At 27.1% G+C, this 27,808-nt stretch overlaps 1 long non-coding RNA gene across 1 annotated transcript in view; it reads right to left on the bottom strand.

The window, feature by feature from the left end:
- LOC107455370 (uncharacterized) overlaps positions 1-27,808 on the bottom strand; it is a 109,198-nt gene that overhangs the window by 45,994 nt on the left and 35,396 nt on the right. The window contains exon 2 of the long non-coding RNA XR_001585568.4: positions 7,460-7,656. This is a non-coding gene — a long non-coding RNA (uncharacterized LOC107455370). The remainder of the gene's footprint in view (positions 1-7,459; positions 7,657-27,808) is intronic.

The raw sequence follows: 27,808 nt of genomic DNA, 5'->3' as shown, positions 1-27,808 counted from the left end.
TTTTTGAAGCGAATGAATTTTTTTTAACATCCAATTATGAAATTCTTTTATTCAAAGAAAATTTCACACATAAAATTACTGTTAGTACATATTATTTTTTTATTATTTTATTTCATAGTCAGAAAACGTTTGGATTGTACGATGTACAGTTTTTTCGTCATTTTTGAGAATGCAATTTTTCCTCGTAAAATACAAAATTTGAGTGAAATCGGCTAATTTCGCTCAAATTTTGCAATTTGTCATTTAAAATTGCATTATTTAATGTGATGTAATAAATTTTATGTCCTGCAGCTCAAAAGTTTTTCGATTATTGTTACATAAAGTAATAAATATTTACTAGAAGCTATTTTTTGCAAGGAATTATCTTTGGATAAACAACTTTTGCAATTGTGAGCAAAATTTTTTTTCAATTCTCTTGAAAAGCTCTCGAGATATTGTGAAGAGCGCAAAAAGTAAGATTAACATTAAAGGGTTCAAACTTTAGACTGCCCTTTTTGTCCATACTATTGGGACTTTTTAGATTGCGCCCCCCCCCATATCTTGGGTGTCAGAAATCCGAATCCGTCAAAAAGAAAAGACATGTTTATTTATGGAAAGTATGTTTCTGTGACTGATTTTGTGATTTAAAATATCGTCTGCACTAATTAATTAGCCTATTTAGTCACCCTCTCGAACCATTAAGATTAAGTCCTAGAAAGTAAAGATCCGATCATTAGATAGATTAATAGTTATTCAAGGTGGTCAGTTTATATTTTTGAGCACTTTACATTCTTCTTTCTCCTAGTTAACCTAAACGTCATGTTTTTTTTTGTGTTTTTATTTTGGTACAAAACTAAAAAAAATATATATATAAGCTATTGTTGTTACCATATATTAGTTTTGGTGTAATGATAAATTAATAAGCTTAAAGAAATTAACAAAATTTTAGGAAAATATTTGTATGAATTTTATACTATTTATGTAATGAAGTGAATGTAATACAACTTTCTCAATGAAATGTTTTAGAAAAACACAAATTTGTATCAGTGTGTTCTAAAATGTTCAGAGTTAAAAATGCAAAATTAAAATATTTCTGACTTTTTTTTAGCTTTTCTTAAATTCTTTCAAAATTCATTGCTTTTTTTAATTAAATAAAAACTGATGAAATTTTAACTATTAGAAACATTATCATTTTGTTTATCTCTTCCAATTTATTTTAAATCTTTGATAAACAAGCAAAAATTTAGTTAAAAAAATCCTCAACTATTAATGCGCTATAATCTTTTTGAAAGAATCCTTATATCAATATAATTTTTGAAAATGTTAACTAAGGAATTGATAAAATTTTTTGTTCTATTAGTATTATTTCTCGTTTTTTTCTACTTGTTAAAACCAAATGGTTAAAGCACTAATTACAAGTTTAAAGTAATTAAATTATGCGTTATTATTGGCAGAATGAGAAAAAAATTCTTGAATAAATGAAAAGCAATATTTAAATTAATTAGTAATTAATGTAATTAATAATCTATATAATTTAAAAAAAACTGTCTAGTTAATTTCAGCATTATAAGTATAAGAGTAAAAAGATCTTTTCGTCTAGGAATATTAAAAGGAGAAAGTTTCGCATTTTCAAAAGATGAGCAAAAAAAATGAAGAAAGAATCTAGCTTTGGTTATTCCCCTTCATGTACTTTTACCATATTTTGCATAGAATATAAGAAAACAATTAGATTAAAATTCAGATTATGCTCAATCTGTTACAATTAATGCAATTTATTTAATTTGCTTTTTTTAAGCTAAATAATATTTTTTGACTAAATGTTTACCGAAACTTTTGGTTAAAAAGATTCAAAGAAGTTCACAAAAGAACCTCTTTAGCATTTTTATTTACGTTTTTTGTGCATTTGAGATTTGCATACATTGAGTGTTCTCTATATTTTAAATACATTCAGCTATATTTTAAACATAACTTTGTTTATTTAAGCAGTATGTTCATTATTTGAAGTGATAATAAAGCAAAAAAATTCTGATTTAAACATTTTAAAGCATCTACTTGTTGAAGTTTTAGTGACAATTTTTACATTTTAATATTATTTCACATACAGATAACATTTTAATTTACATTTTATTTTACATTTTAATATTATTTCACATACAGTCCCGTAAGTTTTCATACAGTTTTTATATCAAAAGGTTCGTACATAACAAGAAATTCTAGAGTTTAATAATTATAACAGAGAATTAATTGAGCATTAAAAATTTATGTAAATTGATCTAAAGCCTCCCAAATAGAAAAAGTAAAATATTGCTAGACACATGGCATGCTGGAGAAGGCGAATGTCTTCTTCGAGTGGAACTTTTTTCTAGAATTACCCCATAACCATAAAATTATCAATTGCTGTCAGTATTAATTCACGACATATCACACGATAAGACATTGGTTCCTAGATTTTAAAACGCATCATTAGAAATAGTTTAAAGAGATTTTTCAAATAGGGAGCATAATAGTTATTTTTCGTTAGTAAGAGAAACTAAACGTATGCTAAAATACACAAAAATATATTTTGACGAAAGTGTTTTTGCCCAGTCTCTATACTAAGTACGAATCAAATATTTCACTAAGAAAAAAAGTATGGTCAAAAATACCAGAAGAGAGTAAAATTCTATGGTTCTATGCCAGCACTAAAAAGTTTGGAATTCCTTACTGAAGTACTTTGGCAATGATTTTGATAAAATGAACAGTGAAAAACAATTTTATAATATGTAATAAAATTTTGTAAATGTGGTAAAATTTTGTAATGGTATTTTCATCCTTTAAAGCATAACATAAAAATCATTTATAAAAATCGTTTAAAATCATCATAAAAATCGTTTAAATTTACTTTTCAATTTTGTATTTACTAAATGTACGATAATAATGTATAATTTTGAAAAACAGCCTTACCGGAAATAGTTACTATATGAATGGAAAAATTAACCGAAAGTTTTAAGCACCACATATTTTAATTTTACTAACCAATTGCTGTTACCCGAAATTTCATTATCACACTGTACGGTAAGTTTGCCAGAATTGTTTCTCGTTGTACTATAAATAAACTGGTGTTTCATCGCCTGAAACATTCGTTGTCCAACATTGGGGCAGAAAAAATATGGTCGATTTTCTGTCAAAATATGAATGAATTTATAACTTTGACTAACAAAAATACTATAAAAACTATTTCACGTTAGACCAATATAGAAGCTTTGTATAGCGAGTAAGAAAAGATTTCTATAGATGTAGTGCTTGCTCACACTAATTTGAAGAAAATTTTAAAGCTTTTCAAAACGAATAATCAATCCGATCCAGCTTCTAGAATGAAATTTTCCAAAATGTTTTTTTTTCTGCGAATAAATTTATAATATATTTAATTTACGACTTAGAATTGTCTTATTTTAAAGTGTCCGCAAATTTATAAGACAACCTGCATTGTTAAAATTTTATTGTTAAACATTGAACAAATATCATTTTAATTTAAGAAAATAATTATTCATTTTTTTCATTCACAATACAATGTATTTTTTATTAAACTGCACTTTAATTTTTTTTAATATATGCTCAATAAACAGCTTTATATACAGTGAAATGAAATGACGAGTTATGAAATTGTAAATTAAAAATGCAATGCTCCATCTTAAAAGCATACACATTTGTAATTCTATCGCAGTTTCCAAGGAATAGATAATAGACGCGAAATATATCTTAACTACTTATTAACGTATAGTAAGAGTAATAGATTTTTATTTCATATACGAACGCAATCTCAATGATTGCAGGAATAAAATATTTTAGTTTCCCAACTCTCTCTAGTTCAATATTCATATATCTATATCATTTCCCCATAAACAATCTTTCACAACATAAGCTCGAATATAATTATTTGAGAACAGAAGAGATAGGTAAATAATCGTTGTCAATGAAATAATAATTTTCTAGGCTTTCCATTACAATAATGTTTATGCTTTGGGAATCTAGCTCAGTGAATTTCGTTATAAAGGAGGATCTATAAACTCAAATGTTAGTGTGAAATTTTAATAAATTTTAATTATTATTTCAAAATTAGCTTAATTGAATGACGACTTTATGCAGACTTAGTTAAAATTTACATATTTTTAGACAGATTATATTGTAACGTAAGAAAAGCAAAAAAAAAATTAAATATTGTATAAAAAATACAAGCAAATTGATGAATATCTAGAGTAGAAAAACAATAATCCAGTAATGTGCGGTTTTATAAAAGAGTGCGGTCTTGAAAGTCTGATCTTATTTAAATTAAAACTATTCGTATAAACAAGATTAGGTTTTACTCTATTTTAGAGCCAAATAAGAATATTTTTCTTAGTTTTTTTTATTACCGAAAAATGATGTCAATGATATAATATTTTTCTAGATTTTCAAGTACAGTAATGTTTATGGTTTGGGAATTTAGTTCAGTGAATTTCGTTATAAATGAAGATCTATAAACTCAAATGTTAGTGTGAAATTTTAATAAATTTTAATTATTATTTCAAAATTAGCTTAATTGAATGACAACTTTATGTAGACTTAGTTAAAATTTACATATTTTTTGACAGATTTATATTGAAACGTAAGAAAAACAAAAAAAAAAAACTAAATATTGTATATAAAAATACAAGCAAATTGATGAATATCTAGAGTAGAAAAACAAAAATTCAATAATGTGCGGTTTTATTAAAAAGTGTTATAATGTGTACTCTTGAAAGTCTAATCTTATTTAAATGAAATTCGTATAAACAAGATTAGGTTTTACTCTATTTCAGAGCCAAATAGGAATATTTTTCTTAGTCTTTTTTTATTACCGAAAAATGATGTCAATGATATTATATTTTTCTAGATTTTATGGTTTATGGTTTGGGAATTTAGTTCAGTGAATTTCGATATAAATGAGGGTCTGTGAACTTAAATGTTATTGTGAAATTTGAATAAATTATATTCATTTTTTCAAAATTAGATGAATTGAATGGTGAATTTATACAGGCTTAATTAAAATACACATAATTTTAGACTAATTTGCGTAGTGAAACAGTGTTTAGACTTCGACACATTAGTATATTATTCAAAAACACTAAATATTGGATGTAGAAATGTGATACTACAGGGCAATGAATAATTTAGCGGAAAAATAAGGAAAGTTCAAACATGAATAGAAGAAAATTTTTCTTATTTCAATGGAAACTATTCGTAAAGACAAAACTAGCAAAGCTAGTTTTACTAGCTTTTTTAACAAAACTTTTGCTCTATGTCAGAGCCTAATAAGAATATTTTTCTTTTTTTATTTAATACCTAAACACTTTAATATACTCTCTCTAGAAATTCAAAACACAAATAGTTTAAAGTTTTTCAAACAGCTTTTGAAAAATTAATTTTTTTTGTAAATAATGTAGGGGAGTTATAGTTATTTATACGTTCGCTAACTTTTTTCCTTATAAGTATACTCAAAATTAAGTCCAGTTTTTTAGACTGAAAGTTTGAACTTTTAAAAACCTGGCACTTCTGATTATCATTCTAAATTTTATACTTGTTTTTGGCTGTTTTTGTGTATTTTTTCTCTACTAGTTTTTTTGTAAGTAAGTATTTGATTATGTAGTCTCTGACAGGAGCTTAGAGACTTAAAACTCACTCATTTACTTTATTTGAGCTGCAGTTGCTTGTTTTAATTTTTTAAAACAAAATAGTTTCTTTTAAAAATGTTTCCATTTTATTACCGCTCTGAATTTTATTCTGTTTAATAAAAAAAATGTAAGTTCTATTTGCGGTAGTTTTTTTCTTCATAAATTAAATTCAGTTGGTTATTTTGGTTATACGTTTAGTTTTTTAAAGTTGTTTTCCTTAAAAAATGTGCTTAATAAAGTAAGTGCGCTTTTTGAAATTTTTGTATATGTAGTTTCCCCTATTCATAATGTTGAAGTAAAGAAAATACATTTTCAAGTATAGAGCTATAGTAATCATACAAAAAAGTATATAAAATTAGACCTGTCAAATTGCTAAACTAAAATTGCTTCTGGTGGAAACCAAGTCAATGTTTTAATGTATGATTCTTCTTTCTGTAAATTTGATTTAAAGTTATTTTTCATGTCTCTACCTGAAAAGGATTCATAAGTTCATATGAAACATCACACTGTTCCGTTCGTCGTGACGAGGAATTTAAAACTCAAAATTTTCAATAGCACTGAAAGCTTCAGTTTTTAATTGTGTACCACTCCGTAGAATATTTTGCTATAAGCACAGTTGTTGGCTGTTCAGCAAAATTTTAAAAATATTAATTGTTTGGTAGAATTAAGGCAAATTAGTGCACTAAAAATCAGTTTTTTTTAAAAAAACTGAAACGTATTTGCAATGAAGCCATAAATTGATTCTAATACTTATAAAAATATGTGTTTTCAATAAACAAACCAAAAATCGATTAATAAATAAAAAACGAAGAATTTGACTGCATACACTATAAAAAGTTATTATTGGTATCATAGCGACAATCCTAAACAAAAGAGTAAAATATATATATTGCTTTCATACTGTTGATGTCTTAAGTATATAACAACATCGAGTATTTTATTTATTACAAGGAGTATAAATAAATCAGAACTTTAGGATGTATGATGGTTAGTGTTAAAGGGGGCTTTTTAAATTTTACAAAAGAAATTAGAACTTAGAAGAAATTAAATTTTGCAAAGAATAGTCTCAATCAGGACCTAATTCAAAAGAAATATCATCTAAGACACTTTTTGTGTCAGTAAAAATTATATTTTATCCATAGAAACAGCGAATAAATATTCATTCCTATTAAAATGGGCTTAAAATTGCTAAGTTATATATATCACAGATTCCCTGATACTTTAAAATTTCTATAATGTCTAACCCTATCAAAATTTATTCCAATTTAACAACATAAAAGAAAAAACACTCATATATCAGTCAATTGATATGCGCAGCTTAACAATGTAAAGTATAGATATAATTTGATAATAGAACAAAATTTATTGCTTTCAGATTTTAATATTGGAAACATAACTTTTCTTTCCAGTGCTTTTCGTTTGACAGTTAAGATGAAATAGACAACGTATACTATGCGAGTAGAGCATAAAAAAAAATTCATAGATCTCTTAATCTTGTTAGATATTCCAAAATTTGTTTGCTCATGTTTTATAGGTCTTTTATTAATATTTTCATTGGAAAAAAAACATTTTTATTCATTAATAAACATTAATTTGATTCTTTTGGAAATGAAAAGATTTGAAAAAAATAAAAAATTATTAAATATTGCTGTCTTTATTTATACATGCATATTTAATATCAATTTATTGAATCTATTTACTCATATATTTTAGCATTTTGATAAAACTGCAGAAATTTAAACAATACGACTTTTTTACAGCATCACAATTGCATTGATAAAATAGTTAAAATATGAATGATTTTTTTTTACCTTTCTCATGAAAAAGGACTTCATGCTCTTCGCCTTCTTTTTTCCCGAAACTGTTTCTCTATAGACATTTTGAGCATTTGAGTAGCATTTCGAACATTTCCTTGCGTAGGCTTTGCACTAGATAGAAAGGGATTTTGCACCATGGGAGGGTCTTTGATGTGCTGCTTTTTTATTCATCCGTAGATAAATGGAACAGACTGAAATATAAAGCAAAAGCTTTCGTCAGGCAATAAATTTTTATAATAAGTATTTTTTATAATAAGTCATAGTTAAAAAGTGAGACTTATTTAAATATCTATCTCCAATTAATTACAAACTACAAATACTCTTTAGCTTTCATTAAGGGTAATAAATATTCATTTGATATTATTGGTTATCGATAATTTCATATGCTAAATCAAATAAATTGAATACGTGATTTGTCGAAACAAGATATTTAGCATGATTTTTAAAATTATTAACAGCTCTCCTCTAAATAGATATCATTTTTGCTTTCATTTCGCCCCTTAATTTACTTTTGTAATAGTCAGTCTAATACGTGTTCAGAAAACCTCTGGGGGTACTGGATTGGAGATCGATCATTCTCTGATTCAGGTCAATATTACGATCTGTGGATGAATGAATGGATGTATGAATGGGTTCGCCCTATAAACTACGTATGGTGTGGGAGAAGTCGAATTCTTGGCCATAGATGGCGCCACTGAAAAACAAGAAACGCACACTCTGCCTTAAATTTGTTCGGTTTCACCAAGAAGGCTTGCTCGTGCTGCAAGTGGCATTAGAAACAACAACATATGTGTTCAGTGGTTGGAAGTAGCGCATTACAAGTAAGGAAAATAATGTAGTTGCTACTTTTTTCCGTAGTTTGAAGTGTAGTGTGCTACTTTTTTAAAAAATTGCGTAGTACGTAGCGCTATACAAAAAGTCAGTAGTTTGTCACGATTCCTGGCAAGTATTTTTAACGTTAGTTTAGAAACGCAACTAACATTTCGCTAACGCAACTAACTTTTCGAATTCAATGGGCGCAAATTATTGCTAGTCAGTGCATGGATGCAATAAAATGACCCTGTGGCTGCAGGTGAGGTTCAACAGAAATTATGTATTTAAAATCACTTATAAAAAAACTAATATTTAAACTAGTCATTACGAAAAACAGATAACTAATCACGTTGAATCGCGATGGCTCAGGGGATAGAGCGTTCGCCTTCCAATGAGGCGAACCGGGTTCGAATCCCAGTCGATACGAATTCTGCATCCGGCTTGCACTGACCACAGTGCTGACGTGAAATATCCTCAGTGCTAGACGGATCATGGGTTAGAGTCTCCTTGCCGTCAGGCTAACCGTGGGAGGTTCTCGTGCTTTTCCTCTCCATGTAACGCAAATGCGGGTTAGCTCCATCAAAAAGTCCTCTCGAAGGCAAATTTCTCCCAATACTCGATCCAGTAGTTCCCTTCTCTCCTGTATTGGGTTCAAAATTACAAGGCTACGGAGTTGAACATTAGTAGTCGTAAACCCATAAAATTGGGTCGGTTGTTTAACGACGGTTATAAAGTAAAAATAAAATTAATCACTTTGGTCACACTTTCACACGCGAATGCACACTCATGAAAAAATGATATTATTTCAAGAAATGGAACGTATTTTCTATGTACTAAATTTCTTGGTGGAGATAAAATAGCATTAATTAACTAAAAAATTGCAATTATTTGATAATTTCGCATTCTTAAATTAAACATTAGCTGTTGAAAAAGGCATAATATGTTGAACGTTAAATGAACAAATTAAAATTTTTTTTTGGAGTAAGATACTGGCTCATGTAAACACGAATAAATATTTCTTAATTATTCCCTCATATTCAATGTACGCCAATTTCTTATTCAAAACTATTTTGAATATAGGTGTAAAATAAGTTCTCCAGCAAAATTCGTCTCCTTAAAATAGTGAAGTAGTTACTACAATTCCAAAGTAATTTGTCGTCACTACATTTAAAAAGTCGTAATTAACTACATTTGTAACAGAATAGTTGTAGTAAATTACAAAAATAATGCTTTTCTGATCACTTTATGTGCTATATTGCATATTCAATTGATGAGATTTTACGAAATTAGTCATTTGATATACAAAGTTGTTATCGAGAACTTTATATATTAATATAAATTACTTGAATATTAAATGGGATACTTGTAACCAGAGTTAGAACATAACAGAATATAACAGCCAGGCATCAATGCTACTCAAATATTTTTTCTTAGTAGCCATAACTATTCAGTTATTTTAAACGTATAATTTTAGTCACAATATTTATATTTTCCTTATTATAGTAGCAAAAAGCACTTTTTTTAAATAAGAATATTCTGAAAGTGCATACATAAATAAAAGCCTAAACTTACATTAAAAAATTTATATATACCTAAAATCTAAATCAGAACTGGATGTCCAAAAAAATAAAATTTAAAGAAAAAATTTCAAAATTACAAAATTTCAAAAATTTCTCCAAATTTAAGGAAGCTGATTTTAAGTAATTTACTCTCTCCATATATGTACAAAAATATATATATATATATAACATAATTGCAAGCAAGTTTAGTCAATAAAAATGAAATATTTACGTAATATAAAACATATCAGTAGTTTCAACTTGAAAAATGAAACAACTAAATTAAATTCTATTATTTATTTGATAAAAGTAATAGCTTGATAAATAAAATGCATAGTTAAAATATGATAAACCATCTCTTTCTAAATATATTTATTACTTCAAAAATCAAATTAAAACATAGAAACTTGGATAAATTATATTAATTATTTCTATTTTAGTTACATCACAGCGAATAGTTATAAGGTTTTGAAATTAGTAATTATACTTTCATTTGCAGATTAAAGTATCATTTGGGGAACTTTTATATCCTTCCATTTTTTGAAACGCTTAGTTTTAATCTTTCATTATCCTTTCCTAGTAAATAACTGTTGCCATTTTCTCCTCCAATTGAACTATTTACAGTCTTAGTCAGTTTCGTTAAGTTTGCCTTCCCTTCATCATCTTTAAATAGTACGAATACGAATCGTGAAGTGCGAATTTTAAAACTCGTGAATACTAATTGCTATGTGTGATTTTTAATTACGTGAATATGATTCACGATATGTGATTTTTTAATCGCTGGAACAGGAATTGTGATGTTGAAATTTGAAAACACGTGAACACGAATTGCCATGCGTGATTTTTTTAATTGCGTGAATATGAGTCGCGATATGTGATTTTTTAATCGCTAGAACATGAATTTCCATATGCGATTTTTTAATTGCGTGAATATGAGTCACGGTAGGAGATTTTTTAATCGCGTGAACACGAATCGTGGAGTGTGATTTTTAAATAGCACGAATCTGAATGGCGAAGACTGAATTTAAAACGTGTGTCTACGATTAGCGTTGTGACTCTACTCTATACGAAACAAATGAAAAATACAGATTTCAAGGTCAAAAGTATAGAGGAGCAATGCGGAGACATAAACTTGCGTCGTCAACCCCATAACTAGGAGTTAAATTTAAAATTTCCGGTGCAAATTACGACTTGCTATCGCTAATTTCGAGCTCTGCTTGCAACATTGTATTTTTGAAATAAATACAGAACTCTGTCTCATTTAAAAGTTTCTAAAGAAAAGAAAATCGCAACTAATTTGAAAGCAATTCAACAGCACAGCTGTTAGAAGTTAATTAGGTTTGCATTGAATTCGTTTTTTACAGTGTAGTTGCTATTTTTAAATGAAACTAAAATATTCTTTTAGAATGCAAGATAGGGTGGTGTTGTATATATCACATAATCCGAAAGCATAGAAAATATAATTTAAGGCTTTTCTCCTTTTCTAAAGCTAAAATTTAGAGTAAACTAATTTATATTTTCATTTTAGGTTTTGTTTTTAACATTAAATTTTTATGTAAATAATATGCTGAAAAGATAGGACATTAAATATCCTCGGCTCTGTTTTTACCTGCAGGCAACAATGTTTTCTTTTCATGCGACCATTAAAATCTTATTCCAGACTTTTCTATATCAAAGTGCGTTTCTATTTCAATAGGATAAGGTGTTTCCCGTGTTTTAAATCTGGGTAAAATGGATATATGTGTTTCATGGTATAAAGTATCATAAAAGCTTAGATTATCCCCTAAGAGAAGATTTTAAATTGTCCTTTAAAACTCGCTTTTAAAAGCTTTTTACTTCATGCTGCTTGTGAAATCCTTTCTTAATGTGAGACTTTTGTTGCATGATATACTTCTACTACTTTATATTGGAAATATGCAATAAGTATATTGGTGTGCTTTACTTTTATAGAAATGTTCGTGAGAAAGCGAATAAGTTGATTCTGATTTGTTTACCATGATAAAAAATAAAGCAACATTCATTTTTATTTTGGTGAACAAAATACTATAAAATAAGAAATAGTTTTGATTGCAGCTTTTTTTAAAGTTCTTACTTTTTTTGATACTAGTTTACGAATTATAAAAAATCGGATCTAAGTTTTGCAAAAATAAATGATCGTTAACTGTCTGGTATTTACACTTGCGATCATCCTATAAAATATTGGTGAGAATATTCAAAGTTATGATTCAAGAAGAAAACTTGCAAGATTATCAAAGTCATGATTCAAGGACTATACTTGTAAGATTATTCGAAGTAAGGATTTTGGGACAATAATAGCAAGATAATACGAAGTCATAATTCAAGGACAAAAGTAGAGAGATTATACAAAATCATGATTTAAGGAGAGTATCTTGTCGTGCCAATACGGAGTCATGATTCAACTTGCAAAAATATTCAAAGCCGTGTGTTTAGGGCAATACTAGAGCTTTTTCGAAGTCATGATTGACGGAAAATACTAGCAAGATTATTCGAAGTGAAGATTCATGGACAATACTAGCAATATTATTCAAAGTAAAGATTCACGGACAATACTAGCAAGATTATTCGAAGTGAAGATTCATGGACAATACTAGCAAGATTATTTGAAGCGAAAATTCTAGGACAATACTAGAGAGATTATGCGAAGTCAAAATTCAAGGACAATACTGGTGGAAACGTGCATGTAATGCTTAACACAATTTAGATTGTGAAAACAAATGGTATTATCCGGTTTCTGCATGACGCTTTCGGATGCCATTGAAAGAATTTTGTTAAATTTGTTCACTTTCCTCATATAACTTTACCTTTTCAGAGAGCAATCTGTTTTGGTAACAAAATGATTTAAAAAAATCAAAGGGATGTTATTCAGATAAGTACAAAGGAGATGAAGACCCTTAATTTGACCCTGAATGGCGGGAAAAATGAGAAAGAAGCGGTCTTCTAAGCCACCATGCTCCAAGAGTATTAGCACTAATAAGAGATTACCGTATTGAGATCACGTCCTTGTGATCTTCAGCTGCTAGAGTCAAATGGACTCTTATGTATAAAACTGTGGACCGTGAGGGAAAAATCATGTGATCACAATCATGAAGGGAATAATAAAATCATGATAAGCAAAAAAAAAGTATAACTCATAACTAGTTTTCTCTAAAGCATTATAATCGCAGTTTTAATAAGACTATATAATTACAAAATATGACAAAGATGAGTTTACGTTCTTAATTATTTTGTTTTAAAATACATTTTAGAGTAAAATAAAATAAGAATAATTATATTAAATGTTTTCAAATGTATGAAGTAATTTGACAATATTATGAAAGGTTTTATGAAGTTAACTATGTAACAACCTAGATCGTACTAAAGATTTATTTTAAGCATTTTTTGTTGTTTTAAACTACATTGTCTTTGTATGATATATTCTTCTATAAAGCATTATAATTGTAGTTTTGATAAAACTATTTATATAGTTATGAAATAAGGCAAAAATGTGTACTTTCCTAATTATTTTGTTCAAAAATATAATACTTCGGAAAAAAAATTCATTTTTAAAATAATTAATTCGAGTGTCTTTAAAGGTAACTAGTAGTTATTATTAAATGTTTTTAGAAAACTATCTCACAGACTAGACTTCAATAAAAAAGTTTAATTTAAACAATTTTTTTTGCTTTAAACTATATTGTGCTTATAGGACATATTGATGTAAGGTAATATTTTAAAAAATAAATAATAAATATTGGATTTTATGATTCTTGGATATTGAATTTATATTAAGCTAGAAACGTGATTCAGTTTCTCAGGTTTTCTTCCCACTCAACTAAATGTTTCGAAAGGATATTTTTAAGGACATAAGAGAAAGTTTGCTTATATTTTTATGTACCCTTTGGACGACTTTAAAGATGTAAAAAGAAATAATATCTATGCGTCTTGTTTGAACTTATTTCATTAGCATTGGCATGACATATATAGTTAACTTAGTAGGGATTTGTATATCAAGTATATACATTTTTGAAAATAAAATATTTTGTACGCAATATTAAGTAAAAACGTGTTTTAGAGAAAAATTGTAAAAAAATTTCAGCTGCTTTGCTGAAGGTATATTTAAAATTTTCACATTTTATTATTTCTAAAAAGTGGGTCTTCTGGCATCCTATAACTTTTCTGTAAGTTGAAGTGTAGTTGGGAAAAAGTTTTATTTCTCTCGAATCGCATTCAATATCCTGTGCCTTTTCCTACTTTATATGGTTACTTCTTATGAATAAAAAGAATAAAAATATTTTTATTTCAATGAAAAAAGATAAAATTTTATTTAGCTGAGCTGTTTAGTTAGTATAACTGGTTCGCAACATATGGTGTGTTTTAAGGTTTCATATCTAAACGTATTTAGAAATCGCGCATATTTGTTTTTAAATAGATCAATATTCACGTTTTTACATTAAAGCTTTACCAGAAAAAAGCCAATTTCCAGATTCTTTTTTATTTCCGTTTTAATCAACTTATGTATATACTGAGATACTTATCAAATAAAATAGAGATATTTATTTAAACTAGTGGGCTGCGCCCCCTGCTCGCTAACGCTCGCCAACTCCCGAAAATTGCAATGCAATCTTATATGGTTTGCTTCGCTCGCTACTAACTTAGGTACATTGCAAATACACAAAATTCTAAGAATTCAAAACAATCATTCAAATTCATATAACAACTTTAAAAAAAAATTACATCTTTTTAGTAAATACTAAGTCATTAAAATAAATTTGAATTCAAATAAATGACATGTAATTCGTTAAACCTATTAGAAATATGCTATAGTATAAAATCTCAAAGCGTAACAGCAAGATTCAGACTCATTTCTCAATGAATAACTAATAACAGTAATAAAACAAATAAATTCGTGATATAAATCAAAAATCGTCAAATAAATTCGTAATATATAAATTCGCGAAAAAAAGCGCTTTCGACAAAATACTAAAATAGAGATCTATCGACAAAGACTACTCACTTTTGCCTAGCTTAATAGTATGAGATAATGCGCAGCTGATAGGGTGAATTTCGGAAGAGATCACTTTTGGTGAGAATGCTCTCTCTGGTTATTTCAATTTCTGTTTTTGAAAGCGCTATATGTTGAGCCACCTCAGCTAGATTTGGCATGTGACATTTTTAGCTGCAATCATTGGTCGATTTTCCAGTGTTGCCATTCGGGAGTTGTAATGAGGCTTTTTTTGTCGCCGTGTAAGAGAAATATATATATATATATATATATATATATATATATATATATATATATATATATATATATATATATATATATATATATATATATATATATATATATATATATATAGATCATATCGTATAATAATGTGTTTTAAACAGAGGCGGCTTTAAGCCGGAGATTAAACTTTAGTGGATTTTAAATGGCGGAGATTAAAACTAAGTTTTTCGGTAATACGGGTCTAAATAAAAAAGATAATTTAGTTTTGTTAATAGAAACCGTTAAATCAATCAAATATAATTCAAAATTGTAAACTAAGTTTTCACAATTCCGCTGACGATTTTTTTCCTTATTTTAAAGGACTCTGATTTTTGGCATTTAAAATAAGAAGATATCGGGTTATACACTTCAACAATCTATGCTTCCAACAGATAATTCAAAAAAATTAGTGAATATTAGTAGCACCATGCTTTTTTATGAGTTTAACCATATTTTCTGAATTTTTTTCACAAAACACTCTTTGCGGAAAGAAATTACTGTGCTCATTTATTGCTTTAAAAATCAAATTCGAACACAGAAACTTAGATTAATGTAAATTGTTTTTATTTTAGTTATATCATGGCTAATAGTTGAAAGTTGCTTGGAAGTAGTAATTATATTAGAAAATACTATTTACAAAAAGAAATAGAGTCATATACACGAAATACTGCTTAGAGACATTTACGTAAATTTTACAAAAAATAAATAAACTATAAAGCACTTATTTGAAGTTTAATTTAAGATTAAAATAACTTTAAATCTTTCTTAATTTTCTGGCCTGTCATAAGTCAGAGGCCGCTACCAAGTGGCTTATGAATTTTGCGCTTCAAAGTTCACGGGTCTAAATATGGTGAACCTAATTTATAGTGAATTTTTGTATGAATGACTTAGGACCTTGTGCCGATTAGTAAGGGAATGCTTGGACATCTAAGATGTTGCGGTGCTTGCTGTCTTGGTGAGGATCTTTTAAAACCATTGCATACCAACCTGTAGACCTGGGTTGCCAAAAGAAATTTTTAATAATTTTTATTTTTTAAATTTATTCGAAGCAAACAATTTCTGAAAAATTCCTCTATAAGTGAGAGGTGTCATGGAGATTAAGTTTGTAAACAAAGAAATAATATTCAGAATTTCATACATACCTCCCTAATTTTTTAAAGAAACTGTAGCCCATGGATCTGAAATTTAATTTATTAATAATGAAATCGATTTGAGTTGAATGTTATTACTTTTTACGTTGTTGTAATTCAATTTTAAACTACAAAATCTGGACTTTAAACAACATTAATAGAATAGTTCCTGAAAGAAAAATTCATTATCCGGCTTTTTTGTAGTTTTATAGCATTATACATAACAGAGATAAATTTTAATAAGTTATAACAATAATTGCAACACATGTGAGAAGAACTACATTACTTATGCTTTTTTCATAATGCAATATAAAATACGTTAAAGTATGTGTACAATACATTTATTGCTTAAAATTTGACTTAAAATAACAGGTAACTGGTTGGTATGACAAGCAAGAGCACAATTTTCAAAGTGCGCGTGACATTTCTACAATTCCTTTGAAGTTCAAAAGATTCCTGCTACAAATACTGTATGTACGAAAGTCAGTAAAAATATTTGGAAAATTTAATCTAAGAATATGAAATTCAGCAGCTAATAAAAAATGAAAATCTATGCGAATGTATTGAAAAATATACATATCTTTCTAAAATAGAGAATTGCTTTCCTCTATTTTAAACGTTGCGTTTTCTGTTTTTATCATTATTATTATCCCGTAGCATCATAATAAGTTTATTTTGATTATTTAGATCAATTTAATCTAAATGTTTCTAACATGCATGCATGAATATTAAATATTCTTATTAAATATTTTGCTCCTTATTTCTTTCAAAGGATTTTCCAAACAAATTCCTCCTTTTTGATAAATAACAAAAGCGGTTTTTAAATTGATTTTTCAATTGTGTGAAAAATGGTTTGCATTTTGGTAAAACTGGAAACTCAGCAGATGGCATCACTGTGAATATCGCCACGTCTTCATCCACGAAATCCCACGAATCTATATCCATCTTCGTATATTTGCACTTTTGTGATGCTTTAGAATTGAAGCACTTCATCGCATATGAAAAATTTAAAGGAGACTATAGAATATTTTTTTTATTCATACCTTATTCTTTTTATTAATATATATTTCTAACAAAAATGAATCATTATATTGCATCATTATATATTCCATGAAATAGAACTATTTGAAAAATTGATTAGAAATCAAATTAGGATGTAAATATATAAACTAATAAAATGATGAATCTCTAACTTCAGGACCGTTTGTGCTATCACTCAAAGTTATCGGAAGTGTCAAAGTTATCAGAATTATCATAATAAAAAAATTTCAACGAATGGCTTATTAGTGAAAGTTACCAACTGTGTTAAATCATGGAAATACAGTCGAACCCCGCTATAGTGAACCGTCTGAGGACTCAGTAATGTGTCCACTATAACCGATGGTTCACTATATCCAAATTTTTTGAGGAATATTTTTTGCATAAGACAGTTGAATGATTGAAAATTGGCTTTGCAATTTTGCATAAGTTATTTAAAAAATTATTAACTAATTAACAGATAATAAAGCAAAAATTGATGGAAAAAGTAATTAGGTCGCTAAATATTAGTTTTATTTTCACTTTTTATGAAAAAAATTTGTGATTTCTGATTGAACACAATTTGATTTTAAATTGAGTTCATCAATTTTCTTATCTACAATGTTCAAAGAATGCAAGATTTTTACATTTTGAACAAGATTTCGAATCATCTTAACAAAGCATCTTCTACGTTTTCTCTTTCAGCTCCCCGCAGTTTTTTCGATGAAACCATGTTTTTGTCGTATGCCGCAAGAATTGCACTTCGATTTTTCCAAATGTTTGAAACTGTAGATTTTGACGAGGAAAATTCCGTACACAGTGTCGATTGATTGGTTCCATCATCAATACGCTTTACAATTTTAACTTTGTCCTCTATCGAAAACGCTTTTCTCTTTAGAGAATTTGCCATTTTCACTGCTTTTGAAATAAAAATCTTGTCGCAAATAGATAATGTAAGAATATGAAGAGAGCAGCTGTAGAATGAGTTAAATTGTTCCCCTTCTTGATTGTCAAGGGGTGATTTGTAAAGAATACAGTTTGAACAGATAAGAAAATTCCAAAAATTCAGCAGGTGGCCAAGTTAACTAGTGGTAGAGCAAGCTTGGGGAAAAGAGATAAAGTGAGGCTTGTCAGGGAGGGGGGAGTATGAGATAAATGATTTGTTTGACATTTATTACAGTATAGTTAAAAGTGATAAGCATAAAGGAGAGTAATATGACACATTTTATAGGAATGCATTCACTTTCAGTCCCAACACCTGCAAGTTTAAAGATGGAGGACTGAAAAAATATTTAAAGAAATGAAATTTGAGTTCACTATAACCGAGTTTCCAAGTTCTAAGCTGTTCACTATAAGCGTTAAAAATAACATTATTTAAAAGGGAATAGACAGGGTTAGTCCTACGTCATCAACGACGTCACTAGCTCTCCTCGTTCCAAACAAAGTTCTGAACGAAGCAAACAATATGGCGTTTCTCATGTAGTTAAAAGTGGGTGAACTAAATCTTTGAATATATTAATATAGAGTCGAATTTAACCACTGACATGGCAAGAAAAAGAGTTGCATATATTAATATTACGTTAATCTCTTTTTATGATATTAATTGGAATAGCTTATTAATTGCAATGATTATGAAAACTTTTTGTATATATGATTGAGAGAATTTGTATTTAATATTTACCATATAAATTGTATTTATAATCTGGAAATCGGAAATTTGTGAATTTTATTATTTAATTTATGTTTAATTTTTCTTAAAATATGTATATTATATTAAATCAATTATTTTTATAATATTGAGACAACTTATTAATTGTAAATAATTATGAGAATTTTAAAACAAATTAAAAAGTTATGTAAGAAGCATGAATAAAGTCAGATAAATTAGTGAAAATTATAAAGCATTTTAGATACACGTTTTTAAAATAGCTCAAATTAATTGGTAAATTTACTAAAATGATAGGAAGTAAAAAAAAAAAAATTATATAAACAAACGAGTTGACAGGTCTTAAAACATATTTACAACCAATTTATGAAATAAATATGGATGACTTGAATGTTACGTTTACTGCAACAAATAGAATATTACTATGAAGGTAATTTAAAAAATTTTGATTTATACTGTCAAATGCAAATTTTATTCTATAAAAAGTGATAACAGTAACATTTGCCAAAATAAAAGCTGTATAACTAAATATGCATACATACATTAAAGAATTAAGTTTCTAAATTAAAAAATTTATTAAAAATTTGAATTATATTTATTTGAAATGCATGCGAAATTAATATTATTAAATAAGTAAAATTTAAACACCTATGTGAATACATAGATTAATAAATATGAATGTTAAATAAAAGTTTATGTATGGGATAAGTATGCTTTAAAGAATTCTAAAAAAATTCATGTTGCACTTTCTTATCGAATAAAATAGGAATCTGAGATTTTAAGATAAATTCATATATAACACCTAAAAAAAATTGTTCCTCTCACATTTTAAAATGAAAATTAGAAATTTAAAATTCTAAAATAATTTAGCTATTCTATATATTAAAATTCTGGAAACTATACATAGTATTGACCCTTTTAACATAACACTACACTTTAACATAGCACTACACTAGTTACGTTAAGAAATAATCTAATATTAATTATTTAATAATAAGGTATCTTAATTTTTTCAAAAAATTAATGCATAAAACTACTGTTAAAAACTGATAAATACAAACAAGAAAAAATCTCAAGTCAAAATAAATCTGAGTTTAAACTAAAACTCTGTGCAGATTTAACTATATGTATACATATTAAATAAGTTAGTTACATAATTTATTCCTATTTAATAGTTAAAAACTAAAGCTTATGAGAATTAGCAGCAATAATCAGAAAATCTTAAGCAAACAAAGTTTACAAGAACTACAAATTTAATCATCAGGTATAATTTAATAAACAGACATTAGTATTGATAATTACAATCTAATTATAGATTAAAAATTCATTTCTGAACGTTTTAAAACAATGCATGCCTTTCCATAACTAAAGAAAAAAATTAGATGTAGGTTAAGAATATGTAACAAATTCTAAATAAAATAAGGCATTATTATAAACATGAAACAAGAGTTAAAAATAGTACTGACGCTTAAATTTTTATACATCAAAATTAAAGATAACCATTTTGAAACTTTTTTAAAGCTTTAATGCACTTAACTCGTAAAATCTACTGAATACCCCGTATAATGAAAACTACATAAATTAGGAATATGTCCCTTAGAAGCGCTATATAAATTTATTTATTTCAATAATTAACTAAAAATCTTGCCGTCTTAAATTCACATAGGAAATGCCATTGAAATGGTTCCTTCGAAGAAATGTTTGGAACGCGTTTGGAAGGAGGCGGGGTGAAATACGTCATCACTGTCCCTGTCTATACGGACGGGACCGCTAAAAAAGTTTACTACATCCGAGTGTTCACTATATCCCAGGTTCACTATAGCGGGGTTCGACTGTATATCTAAGTTATGAATCTGTAAGTTAGTCAATATTCGTGTAGCGTAATATTTTAAAACTTTGTAATAAAATATTTCAATAATGATTTATGAAGCTAATTATTAAAAGCGGAACTGGTCAAAAAGGATAAAATAAATAAAGAGATGTAGAAACTGTTTACCTAACACGTATGTTTCGCACAATCTAAAAAATATTGAAAATGCAGCGTCAACATAAATCATTTAAGGTTGGTTTTACTAAATACACCAGATTCGCGAAAAGATGTCATTTCGAACATTTATTGTAATACCTAAAGTTTGTCTGCTGAAAAGACAGTATTTCAACATAATCACTATGATAGTTTACTATCATTTTTATTATAAAATTGGTACTTTTGTGAGTCACTATACATTTAAATGGGCGACATTAAAATGTCCCTTTATTTTTAAAACAAGGTGAAATTCTTTTTTTAAAAAAAAATGTTTATAAAGTTGTTAAAACTAAGAAAGGGGGTACTGAATGATTGATTAATCATCTACATTTTGTGTCAGTGCAAAAGAGAATTACCTGAAATAATTTGGGCAAAGTTTAAAATCAAAGTTCCTTTTAAATCGAAAACGAACTTTCCAAATAGATTTTCTCAGCTCACTAAGTTAAAGGCCAGGAAAAAGTGTGAAGGATGCATTTCCTTGATCTTCTTACAACGCGAAAATAATCATCTTATTTACCGGCCTTAAGTTTCATGGATTTCTTCTTGTTCAGTTAATTTGGTAAACAAGGGATTGTATCAAACTATATAAGACTTTCATTTTCTTGAAAAAATCTCAGTAGAGGGAATGGCACAAAATAGTAATTTGAAATTATGTATAATAGCAGATAACTTTATGATACATTAACTGTACTGCATTTATGCTAAAAGTTCTCACTTTCAAAGTTTGAAAATCTGTAATTTTGTCGTATGGTTTTCACGTTTGTCTTAAAGAATGATAGTAATATTTTAGTTAACATTGAAATTGTTATATATGTCCAATGAATTCAAAATTTTATTGCCCAACATATTAGAAGAATGTAGAAAATCCAATCGGGCATATATTATGTACTCTGGTTAGTAAATATATAATCAGTTGCCGTATGCTACTTATTAAACGTCCCTTAAAACAAATGACAAATACCATTACGATGCAGAAATGAGTGGTTAAAGGCTCTTTTTTGTAAATATTAAGGCTCTGCATTTTAATACACTCTTTTTCTGTTCATGGTTTCATCTTTAGCTTTCTGTGATGTTTAATTGTATATTTTATATCTGAGTTAGCGGATGCCGTTAGCTGCTTAAAGTTTTGCAAAATATACAAGCATGTCGTGCAGCATTTTGAGCGCTCTTTCCAAAGTTTGCTGTTTGTTGCTAAAAAAAACTTAAACCGGCAATATGACTCATTTTATTAGCATATCATAATTTTCATTAGTATTTTCATTAGTATGTACTTATGTATTTCATAAAATATATTATAACTGTAAAATGTTAATTACAATTGTAAAATAAATTGTAACAAAGATTAATTTTCAAAATTCTCTTTTTATGATTACTCTTCAAGTTCAATTTTCCATTTTCCAACAGTCTTTTTTATAATCGAATTTTATATTTGAAAGAAAAAGTTTTTTACAAAAAAAAATTATATTTTTACTTGAAAATTTGAGTAGGTTTGAAATATATAATAAGAAAAATCCGTAATTCTTGAATTTATTTAAAAAAACATATAACGTAACGAAAGGGTTACTTTTTTTGTTCTCAGTACTTAATGTTTCAGATTTATATTTATGTATGTGTAATATGTATATATTATTGTTGCAAAAGTTATGTAATGGTGTACATGTAATGTTGTAAAAGTTATTATTTTCAATAAAATAATAGGTACATCCATGTGTTTTCATTAATACTAATTGAGAAAAAATGTTTCAGCATGTAGTAGTTTCATGTAAAATTTTTTTTCAAACCCTAGTGGCCTTGGCATAACCCTTGTTTTCCTGAAATAATGTAAAATGTTTGAAATAGTTGATTGCAATTTCAGGAAAATTGACACAAAAATCAAAAGAAAGTTAAACCGGTTTTACGTTATTTAATCTATTATCCTTATATGAAATTCGAAATTGTTACTTTGATGAGGTGTTTTCTATTGAGGAAAATAATAAATCACACTTTAATAACATACAAATTTCTACTATTTTCTACTATTTTATTCCAAAGGTAAGTCTAATAAATTATTAATTTTCTCTTCAAACATCTTTTCTTTTCACTTTATAAATAATTAAGGAGAAAAAATATAATTAAGTTCTCGGAAAAAAAATTACATGCAATAAGTCAATTTTTATTTTCCTGTAAATTATTTTAGCTTATATTAGAAATGTTCATACATTTTTTACTGAAAACTAATTAGCTCAACTAATAGATTAAGTATGAGACGTCCCATATTAAATATATTCTGTTTTAATTTTTTTAATCATAGTAATAGAGATATAAGTTAAACTTTAACCAAAGTTAACCTTTAAGTTCAGGAACAAACACTTTTCCTCTAAAATCAAGATTAAAATGCTATTTTATTTCATTGCAAAAAAGTTTTCAATAAATTAAATAATGTTTTTTAAACAAAAGTTAAATACTTCTTTTTTAACAGAGAGAATATAATTTATTTAAAAGTAAAAAGAATAGTTTATTCAAAATTTTAAATTCTAAATTTATCATTTAGTATTTAAAGCTTTGGTTTAAAGCATGTTCTGGTTCAAAAAGAATATCTTGAATATAATAAATTAGTAATATTGTCTAACAATTAAGTTATGAAATCAAACATTTTCTTTGTACTTTCTCTTGTTCTTTGAACTTTTTTCTTGTAAATATACCGTATTTCTATTATTTCTGCTCTTTAATTATAGAAGCTTTAATAATATTTCCTTTTAAGCTGTTTTTAACTATTCTTTAAGAAGTAGTTAAAAGATATCGGAACTTCATGAAATTAGTTTATTTAAAAGTAAATTTATCAAAAAGTAGTTTTCAATAGTATTTTTCTAATTCATTTATTATGGTTGTCTGGAAACTGAAGTTACCAGGAAATACCAATTTAGAAAGCAATTTTGTTGCTCAGTAAAAAGAAATACTATTTTTATTAATTCATTACACACTATACATTCATTAACTTTTTCATGCAGATTCTTTCCCAAGCTGTGCTTATTGTGCTGAGTAAGATTTTTAATTTCAGAAGAATCAAACAGAATTAATTTTGAAGTGTACTATCGTAAAAAGATCACTGTGGAGACTTTCAGCATTGAAGAAAGAAATTTATCTATGGTTTAAAAGTTGAAAAAATAGTGAACAATACATCATTAAATCCGTTATTTTAATTATCTTAATTAAAGTCTAGAAGAAAAGTTTCGTTGAAAAAGAGTTATTGTGTGCGAAATTTTATTTTAACCTCTACAATGAGTTATACATTCATTACTACAAACAATGAAAAAGAGTGTGAACATATAATATACAAATCATAGGAACGTAGGAATAAAATGTGTAAAATAAATATTTCAAAAAGATAGAGAGCATACAAAAAATCAAATTTGAGTTCAATTTCTTAGATACTTAAATGCCTTTTTTTCCAGCTTATTAGTTCTATTTGGCATAGTTTCTACAACTTTTTGTTAGAAATTTATCATGAGTTTTGGCAATTCATAAGGAATAGTTTTTGTTGAATTTGCAGTACTGTTCTACGGCTTTCCGTAATCAAATTCTTGCATTTATGCTCTCTTGTTTTCTATCGAATGCAGGCAGCTATTTCAGGCTGTCCAATGAGTAACAGCGTATCTCATTATCTAAAATAGTATATGTAACATCTGATGATAAATGGATGTTTATTGTTTGGTGTTTTTTTTATTGTGCACTTTAAACCTTGATCAGATGAAGATCGGTAAGTTTTGAAAATAATTTTGTTTAACCATAAATGCTAAAAATAATAGTTTTATTATAATAGTTATGATAGTTATAAACATAAATTATGTTTTATTATAGTGTCTGTTGCGATTTCAAAAATGTAATATTTTGATTTTTCTTTTCCATTGATTTTGTTTTGATATTCATTTCTCTTATTACAAAAATAGGTATCTTATTTTTAAGTTATTGATAATTAATGTTGCGAAGAATGTCATATCTCGGGAAACTAGTTAAATCGGAACTGGTGAATTTAGCGAAATAATTGGATTTAGATGTAAATGAAAATAACACAGTTGCAGAGATAAGAAATATGATTTTAACGCAATAAAATATGACGAATCTATAACTAAAGAAATAGTTAATATAATTTTAGAAGAAACACGGGAAAAATCAGATTACAAGTTCAAAAGTTTTTAAATCTAGAAAATAATGACAAGGATATATCCTATTTAGGTAAATTAGTAAAAGCTGATTTAATTGTTTTGGCAGATGAGTTAGGAATATTAATAAGTGATACTGAACCAGTTTCCGAAATCAGGAAAAAAATGACATTGAATGAGCATTACAATGAGAGGTTAACCAAAGAAATTGTAAATCGTATGTTAGAAGAAAAGAAAGAAATGCAAGAACTTTAAATTTGAAAAACTGAAAATCAAGAACTTTATAAATTAAGTTTTCAAAGTAATGATAAGGAAAAATGTTCAAGTGCAACTTCTTCTAATGTAAACCTTACCTTAATGAAATTGTCACAACCATTTGACCCCCATAAAGATGAGATATTTTTGTATTCAAGAAATTTAGAAACTAAAGCCAAATTAGCTAATATTCCCGAAACTGAATAGATTTATTGAATCTGTTACCCTATGATATTGTTAACCAACTTACACGGGAACGGGGTGAATTGGCTCATGATTATTCACATATTAAAACCATATTATTAAAAAGGTATAGCCTTAATCCAGAGCAATTAAAATTTAAATTCTTTTCAACCCATAAAAAATCTCAGGATTCTTGGCACGATTTTTCCAATGAAATATCTGCTTACTTTAATGATTGGTTTGCTGAGCTTAATATAGAATCATTTGAAAAATTTAAAGTAATTATTGCTAACCAAATTTAAACTAGAGTACCAAATGAAGTTAAACAGCATTTTCTTGATACATGGAACTCTATGAATAGTTCCTTAAATTTGACAGAAATGATTGATTTGAATCTTTGATGAATTAGATGAATTTGAATCTTTGAGAATCAAAATTAATAAACAGACTGGCACTAAACTGAAAAAATTTTCTCCAACTTTGCAGAGACGCGTTGCATATAATGCACCACAAGTAAAAATAAATTTTACAAATAATTATCAGAGTGGTCCGGGACAGTTCCGATATCACTGATCAGCAACATTACATGGGACGAAATCATAATTGCCCATATAGAGCTGGTTTCAATCAGCATAGTAATCATTCTAAATATAATAGCAATGAAATGAAAAGACCAACTGAAAAAACTTACCATGGAACTGTTTCTGACAAATCTTCTCAAAACAAATGTGACAAAAATGCTGAAAATGGTGTCAAAAAACAATGACAATTCTTTGTATTTTTGTGATAAGACTATGTCTGGAAGTGATGGCTCAAAAATTGAAATTCCGGCTCTTTGTGATGCTGGAGGAACTATATCAATTGTTCCATCAAAATTCTTAAAAAAATATTAAATATAGAAAAATTGAAGAAAAATCTAAAGTGCCATTACAATAAACTCAAAGCACAATTCATGATTTTGACTTAATTGAAGCAAATGTTTGCATTGGTAAATTGACAAATAAAATTAAAATGTGCAGTATTAATACGAATTTAGATTATTGTTTTGCTATCATTTACTGATTTAATGTTAAAATAAATTTTGATAAAAGACTTATTGTTCAAGTATTGTATTGAATTTTGAAAAGAATAGAACATTTTAAATTTTTCTTTATTTTCTAGTAATACTGGTTCTTCTTTAAAAATTTAAACTTATAACTCTTCAAACAATGTATAAGTTTATTGTTCATCTGCTACTTTTTCGAAACTTGCCACGTTAAAATAATTTAGAACTGTAAAACACACGCAAATATATACATTTCTCGGGAACATATTCATAATTCAACACTATGCAAATGCGACTCCCCTTTCTTACAAGAATAAGTTGAAACTCTAAATTAGATGGTATTTTATTTTTATGTGTATATACGTTGTTAAAGTAAGTTTTTTACAAATTTCAGCTGGTGCTTTTGCCAATTTAACATAAGCTGTTAAATTTTAAAATAAATAAAATAACGAAGTATTTATTATCATGAACGTTGCTTCAATGGTGTCCAAGATATATTATTTTATTAACATGTTTTTTATCTGATATTTTTTAAAAATCTTTTACGTTTAGAACAAAACACATAAAAATGTAGAGATGTTTTTATTTACAACATGAGTCATAAATTTACTTAAAAATCCGTCTCTAGTAGAAATGTTTTCCTTTAAATGAGATGCGGTTTGCATAAAGAATAAAAAATTAATTTGGTTCAAAATTTTTGTTTATAAATGAAACATTTACTACACACACGGAATTGTTGTTTGTGCAAAACTACCTTAATATATGATTGTGATGTAATTATAGGCATTTTAAAATCTCTTGAATTTTATAAATTAATTTTTTTAAGCATTCTTAATCCTACTATAATCAAATGAAATTAATTATTTAAATTTATCATATTTTCATAAAAAGCAAATATAATCTTTTTCCCTTTTCTTAACAGTCAATCTAACGGTTAACTGTTTAATTCAATACAAGTGTAAAACTCCTTAATATTCAGTATCGCGACAAATCGAATATTAAAATCTATTTCTTAACTTTTTCCTTTAAGGTGCTTTTTTTCTCTAACCGCAGGAATGTTTCAGTTACAGAGTTATATTAAATTCTAAAGATCTTTTTGGTGATTAAGTTGTAACCAGATCTTTTAAAATTTATTATTAATAACACTAAGATGGCTTTATTTTTGGCTACATCAGGGGTGTCAAACTCAAAAACTAACTTGGGCCAAATAAACAATGCTTAACTTCAGGTGGGCCGCAAAAAAA

The sequence above is a fragment of the Parasteatoda tepidariorum genome, chromosome 2 (genome assembly GCF_982258835.1).
Source record: "Parasteatoda tepidariorum strain Cologne lab strain chromosome 2, Ptep-v5.0, whole genome shotgun sequence".
Lineage (NCBI taxonomy): Eukaryota > Metazoa > Arthropoda > Arachnida > Araneae > Theridiidae > Parasteatoda > Parasteatoda tepidariorum.
The sequence above is the reverse complement of the archived record's forward strand: the minus strand, read 5'-3'. Positions and strand labels throughout refer to the sequence as shown.